This window comes from Microplitis mediator, chromosome 6 (assembly GCF_029852145.1).
Source record: "Microplitis mediator isolate UGA2020A chromosome 6, iyMicMedi2.1, whole genome shotgun sequence".
NCBI classification, from domain to species: Eukaryota; Metazoa; Arthropoda; class Insecta; order Hymenoptera; family Braconidae; genus Microplitis; species Microplitis mediator.
The window spans coordinates 2,136,913-2,144,609 of NC_079974.1; the positions used below are offsets into that span (position 1 = coordinate 2,136,913).

The 7,697-nt window shown below is 27.9% G+C and overlaps 1 long non-coding RNA gene across 1 annotated transcript; it reads right to left on the minus strand.

Moving 5' to 3' along the window:
- Window positions 1–407: 407 nt before the first annotated feature.
- On the minus strand, window positions 408–4,176 carry LOC130670177 (uncharacterized). The gene is made up of 5 exons (XR_008990324.1): window positions 4,162–4,176; window positions 4,030–4,095; window positions 2,036–2,129; window positions 1,374–1,419; window positions 408–636 (listed from the first exon to the last, which is right to left on the minus strand). It is a non-coding gene; the product is annotated as an uncharacterized LOC130670177 (long non-coding RNA).
- Window positions 4,177–7,697: the final 3,521 nt, after the last annotated feature.

Consider the following 7,697-nt stretch of genomic DNA (forward strand, 5'->3'; position numbering starts at 1 on the left):
CCTCGCTGCATTCGGGCGCTGAGATCCTCGCTTGTTCTCGTGTGACATCAGTACAAAACCTATCGGTTCATTCTAGAACTAACCTCTATAAAAGTTTGTTACTTATCAGAATAACATTATAATCATTCATTTCTAGTGTTCTGGGACTTCTCCTTGTGGTTGTGATTATTACGAATGTACTGGACAACTCAACTCAAAATTAAATAGTAATTACAACCATAACCAAAAATTGGCTATCTCAAATAAAAAGTTACAATCCATAAAAAAAATTACGATGACCAGTAGAAAATTAATTTTTTATTTCAATTATTACTATCTAGATTGGAATTTTTATTTATCATAATAATTAAAATCCTAAGTAGAGATAATTACTTAAAAATTTCAAAAATCGCTCACAACTTTAATAATTTTTATTTAAAAATTGTAATTTTTATTTTATTTGAAACTACAACGGTATTTTCACACTTGATAAAAAGTACAATTGTATCAACTAAGATTTCATTTTTAATTTTATAATAATTATCATTAGATATTAAAGAAAATCAGGTTTACTTTCTTGTGGACCTAGAATCCGCATTTACCGTTGGCAATAGAGGTACAATGGAAACCTTGACAACATGGCCACATCAGGGAACACTGGAAATGATGAATTATGATATTAATTGATGATAAAATTTATAGGCATTTATGGTTTTAGAGGCCTCGGTTCTGTAAATTGGTCTACTGCAGATCCCGCGTAAAAAAATTGTGTAGAACAAAAATATCGTAACGCGAGCTCATAAATTCAAAATTTGTAAAATGATGTCTTTCATTACACTGGAAAAAAGACTTATTTAAGCCAAAGATATCGTATAATTGGATATGGCCGAATAAATATTTGATTATGAGAAAGATACAATATATTTGAGTAGTTTAATTGCGTGAAATAAGTGATTTATTTGTGGTAAAGAAATGATCCAATTGCTACAAATAAATAAAGCCGTCAAATACATTTATAGTATCGCCGAATTTTAGGTTAATTGTCACAAATTCTTTACCACAAATATATCAATTACTTACCACAAATAAATGATATATTTCCGTCAAATTATAAAATTATTTTAATCAACTGTCATATTTTGTTGTACCAAATATATTTATTTGCCATTGAGAAATATTTGTAAAAAAGCCACAACTAAATTGATTTATTTGGGACAAATATTTCTTTTTTTCAGTGTACATTATAAATTATAGGATACCGTTTTGAAAAATGGTTAAAACAAAAAATATTCTTATTGATTCTATTGAAATATAAGTTATAAGTCAGAATTAGAAGCTTTTTTAGTTCATATTAAATTTTTTTTTTTTACTGCATAGTAATTATTGTTACTTACATCGTTCCCGAAACAGTTTGGGCCTGGATTTTGCTTAGCCAATACACTGTAAAAAGAGTGGTGTTAAAAATGGACTCATTTTAACTCTGCCCGGTGTTAAAATGAAACTACACCGCCCTGATTAAAAAAATCGATTTGAAGAGATTTGCAATGTTAAATGCCCATAAGAAGAGAGATTCAAAAATATTCAACGTATTCAAAAGTATTAAAAAGTATTGAAAAAAATTTTTTTTGAATCCCTTTAAATCGATTTTTTTAATCAGGGCGGTGTAGAAGGCGTAATTCGGCGATGTTAAAATACCGGTATTAATACCGGTGTAAAAGCGGAGTAACCGATGTAAAGGCAGGGTAAACTGCGTCCGCTTAGAGTATTAATTTTAAAGATTATAAAACACAAAAAATGTCAGTTCTTTATGAAAATTAATAAAAAATATCATTTATTAACAAGTATAGTGATCCAGTAAGTAAAAATATTCACAAAGTAAAATATTTTAACACCGGTCTAGGATATTAACACCGGCGGTTGCGTTATTTTAACACCGGGGAATTTTTTTTTAACACCGGTACAGAATATTTACACTGGTGGCGGCGTTATTTTCACACCGCTGTCGGTGTTGAAATTTAACACCACCGATTTTAACACCTACACCGCTTGGACTTACCCCGGTAATTTTGTAAAGTGTAGAAAGCAGCCAATGAATAAAATTATTGATAATAATGAAGTAACTCGTGACATGTTGTTTATTTTTTTCTTTTCTGGAAAAGTTAAATTATTATTCTGATAAAATATTCCCGCTAAATTATAAAGGTTATTCACAAAGTTATTGCAATGTTTTTTGTAAAAATTATTGGGTTTTATGTGCTCTGTATAGAAATTAATTTAATTTGATTAATTATTGCTAATTATTCAATCACTAATAGTCTTAATATAACAACGGAGAAAGAAATATAGGAAACTTCACTGAAAAATATGAGTTAAAATTATTAAATTTATATTGTGAACTTAAAACGCTATTGAAATTGTGTCATTTTGACTATGTTGAGAATTTAATTTTTATTTATGTTTAGTCATTTTCATTATTCGAATATGGATATAAATATAACCTGCATTAGTAAACTTGAATAAATATTTAGTAAATTTTACTATCCAGTTTAGTAAATCTGACTATGTTAGAATTGAAATAATTTAAATCAAATTTTAATTAGTTTTTTAACTTTTTATTATTGTAATTGATGTGTAGTATTTCTTACTAAAATATATTAAATATTGAAATATTTTCGAGACTAGTTCTCTCCTTATACTGTGCATGATTACCCCGCCCCCTTTTACGATCCCGGGAAAAAAAATTTAGATCTATTCAGATCAAATTAGATCTAATGTTTTAGATCTGAACAGATCTGCATTTTGACCAGATCTGTTTCGATCAAATTAGATCTAATTCGCTAAATCTAAATGAATCTGTTTTTTTATCTCTATCATAATTTGATATGTTTGATTAAAAATATATTAAATACATGACAATAATATAAAATATATAGAATTGAAGCCTTTATAATTAAAAGTAAACGTTTCATGTTTCATATGAGATCAGCTGTATCTTCTCCTTTGAATGATACAATTGAAATTTAACTTAATAAAGATTCATATTCAAGATCACTCTTCTCTAAACAATACAAATAAACATATAATTTAGAAGATACCAATTTAAATATATAGCTGAATAAATAAAAAAATGTACTTATTTTAATTACGATAGACTTTTTAGAATTATCAAAATTTAGGTGAATGTGTCGAAATTCAGCTAGTTAATCTTATAATTATAATATAATGCGAAGAAATATTTCTTTATAATCTGTACAGATCTAATCTGATCAGAGCAGATCTGAACTTTTTTTCCCGAGAAAAAGTTATATCAGCTCAGATCTGGTTTGATCCGTACAGATCCAATCAGATCTATTTATGTTTACTTCATAAATTGATCATTTAATCAATGTTGATCTATTTTGATCTGACTAGATCTAGGTTGAGCTAACTGGATCTAGGTTGATCGGACTTGATTAGATTTGATCAGGGTAGATCTGGACTATTTTTCCCTAAAGAAAAATGTAATATCTGATCAGATCTAGTTTGATCTGAACAGATCTACTCTGATCTGGGTTCAGTATAAATTATGATAAAATTTGATCTGAGCTGATCTTATTTGATCAGAACAGATCTAAATTTTTTTTTCCCGGGATAATAGAAATGAAATAGAATATAAAAATCAAACAAATAAAAACAAGTTATAAAATTTGGTATCTGATCTTGATAAATGAACAATTAATATCTCTAATAATATATAAATTAATTAAATTTCCATTCAATTTTTTCAGGATTATTAGCTTTTATTTTTCGGTGCCCATAGATGCCCCATACTCTTCTAATTTTCACCCATATGTTTCAGCGATTAAAATTTGTATCCTAAACTAAAGCTATTTTTTATGGGTTATAGAGTCTTGCACATATATGGCTTATCCTAGCTAAATTCGTCAATGTTATATAATCATTTTTTTTAAAGTAAAATCTAAGAAACATCATTACCGAATATCTATTATTCGAATTACCGTCAATTACAATAATCTAAAATGTATAAGCAAAAAAGTTATAATCTCTTACCGATAGTGTTCCGTTGAAACTTTAGAACCTTTTGGGTACCTGGTAAAAAAGTACGGCTTTTTATACCTGCAAAATTGTTTGAGTAGGGGCCATCAATGCCAGAAATAATTGTCTGCAGATAAGCATACTTACCATTTTATCACTTTTGCTATACGTGAAAAGTGAACGAATAAAATCGAGAGTGCAGCAATAATAATAACTATAGTTGAACATGCCCGCATGGAAAAGCTATATATTGTTAAAAATATATATATTTATGAATATATTTTCTTTACATATATTGGATTATATATTTTTACTAATATATTTCTTTTTATATAATGTTTTATATTTCTCTCTATATATTGTCTCATATAATGGATGGTATACATGTAATTTATAAAGTATAATATAATAAAACTTATATATATTTTGACTCATATAATTAGTGATATATTGTCTGTATATAATTGATCACACATGAAAGAACTTATATGTTTGAATCTATGGTTTACGGTATATTGAAGTTATATTTTTCCAATATATTAAAAATTATATTTTTCTCAAGATATTGAAAATTGTAGTCTTTATGTACTTATATTTTTTGAGAAGCTGCTCGATGGCATAGAAATGAAAATAACAAACTAAAATGCATGGTTTTTATTATGTAACATACCATAGTACGAAAAATATGTATAGTACCGTATACTTTACAATATATTTGACGTTATATATTGCCAAATATATGGAGTACCATATATTTTGCAATACACTGGAAAACTTATATAAAAAATATACATCATATACTGTATATTAATAAACATACTACTGTCAATACAATATATCAATACGTAATAAAATATACCAAGATATGTATGCTAAACATACATTAAAAAGTTATATCCATAAAAATATAATTAATATATTGTAGCAATATATTTTTTTTTTCAATATATTGTCATATTTTAATGCGGAAAAAATATAAATATTATTTTATATATTGTGCAATATATCACATTATAATATTCATATATTTTAAAGTATATTTTTTTACATATAAAATTTTTTCATGCGGGTGGAATTGCAATATTCGCTTTTCATGTTACCATCGAAGTTAATTACTTTGTAGTTAATTGCTGGCTAGTTTGACTTATCTACTTAAAAAAAAAAGTAAAGTAGATCGATAAACAAGTTCAATAATATATTTATAACAAAATAATCAAACATTACTTCGCATTAAAATTTGAAAAGTACATAAGTACAAAAATAGAATTGAGATACTAATTTTTGAATACTTGATAGATCAATTTACTCTTAAAATAAATCAGTAAAATTTCACAGATTTAATCAGTCAATGTTGCGCTCACTGGTTTTAACCAGTGAACTAGACATATGTTAAAATAAAATGGAAGATCGTAAAACGTTCTGAAAATAAGCGTGAATTTAACTCGATGAATAGGTAATATTTATTTATTATCTTTATGTAATATTTCAACTAAGTTTTATGTAACAATAATAACACCGGCCCACAAAAAAAAGTGGTCTGTACTTTTGACCGGACCTACCTATCTTTGTGTTTTTCGACGCGCTGAATCCGAATCTGAAGTTAGATTTGCCCGTACACCCTTAAAATTTTAAGTAAATTTCACAAAAACCATAAAAATCGCCAAAAATTAGCAGTTTTGGTAAGAAAAAAATTTATGGAACTATAGACCAAGGATAATTTTTGTGTATTTTGGTCCGTCAAATCCAAATCTGAAGCTTATTCAACCATCAGCCTTTTAAAATTTAAGTAAATTGCAAAAAAATCCCTAAAAATTGCTGAAAATAGCAAAAAATTGCAGTTATTGTGATAAAATAAATTCTATAGAGCTAGATTAATAGATCAATCATGATTTTTATGTAGTTCGATCCGTTGAATCTAAATCTTAAGCCTATTTGGCTTGTATATCTTTAAAAATTATCTAAATAAATAGCAAAAAATCTCTGAAAAATTCAAAAAATTGATGTTGTTGTGATGAAAATTATTTTTTAAATCAAAACAAAATATATATTACGTTATTTGATTCGCGAAGTATAAATTTAAATTTATTTTGCACGCCTCGAAAGCGAAGCGGCGAGGTTGTGCTTTATAACGGACCTGTCAAGGTCACTTGACTTTTCCTCATTAAACTGTATATATTATTTTTATGTCACACTCACACGTTATAAAAAGCACATTAACCTAAAGAGGAAACACTAATTAATAAGACTGATACTTTCATTAAGTTGTCCGATACGTATTATAATAAAAAAAAGTTCAATAAAAAAAATGTATCGTGGCCGTCAGTTAGTCTGTAGTCCAAAAAAAGTCTGTGGCACGGATATTTCGTGAACGGCTTGACAAAAGGACTTTATTTTTTTTTCACTGTCTTCAGAATTATGCAAAGAAGGTTCTTTTCGAAAATCACTACCAGACCCTCTCGTTTTTTTTTTTTAAATTCTCAGTTAACCAGTCTTAAAATTAATTATAATAATTTAAACCTCAATTTTGGCTACTTGCCGGAAAATTAATTTTCGTATTAATTGTAAGATTGAACGAGCCCGCCGAAGGCGGGCGAAGCTCGATCATAATTATATTGATAGTTTCGTTCGAAGAGATCACTGTGTAGTACCATCCTTGTACACTTATTCATATCACATAGTTAAGCTGTAAAACGAAATTAAGTCGGTGTCTATGGCAACTGGTTTATTAATTCTTCATACAGTTCAGCAATACTTTAAATTAAGTAGAAGAGATCACTGGGACGGTGATACATTGGGTGGGAGTGATCTCTTCGAACGAAACTATCAATATTACGATAGAGCATCGCCCGCCTTCGGCGGGCTCGCTCGATCTTACAATAATATTTCATGTTTCGCGTTCTCGAGATCACTGTGTAGATGTTCAGAGCTGTAATGAGCATATTTAAGAAATTAAACATACATTGTAATAGATAAATAATGTTAATCGAGTTGAATTCTGTCTCTCTTTTTTATTTTTTTTTTATTTTAAACAAGAATTAACAATCTGTGATTGAACATGAATATTAGTAAATTAATTACAACCATATCAACATATGGAAGTATTTTAAGTAAACAATAACATAGTTTAAATTAATTATAATAACATCCCTAGCGGATCCGAATTACGGTAAATACAGTGATTTACCGTAATTTGCCGTAATTTACGGTGCCGAGCAGAATAACCGTAAGTAACGGTAATTTACCGTAAATTACGGTAATCTACAATAAATTACGGTAATCTATGGCAAATTACGGTAAATTGCCGTAATTTACGGTAATTCGGCTAGGCGCCGTAAAATTACGGTAAATTACGGCAATTTACCGTAATTTGCCGTAGATTACCGTAATTTATAGTAATTCTGCTAGGCACCGTAAATTACGGTAAATTACGGTAAATCACTGTATTTACCGTAATTCGGATCCGCTAGGGATCAAGATAATATTGACTCAGCAAAAGAATTTTTATCATTAACAATGGGTCTGTTATGAAATTTTTCAAATACTTTTGATTTATTAGACCATTCTGCTAAACTTTTAATTATATTTACGTCAACTCCTTTCTTAAAGGCATTTAAAGTTGAAGCGTGTCTAAAACTATAAGAAGTAAAGATCCTTAGATGCTTCTTTATAAGGTTTCCTAGTAG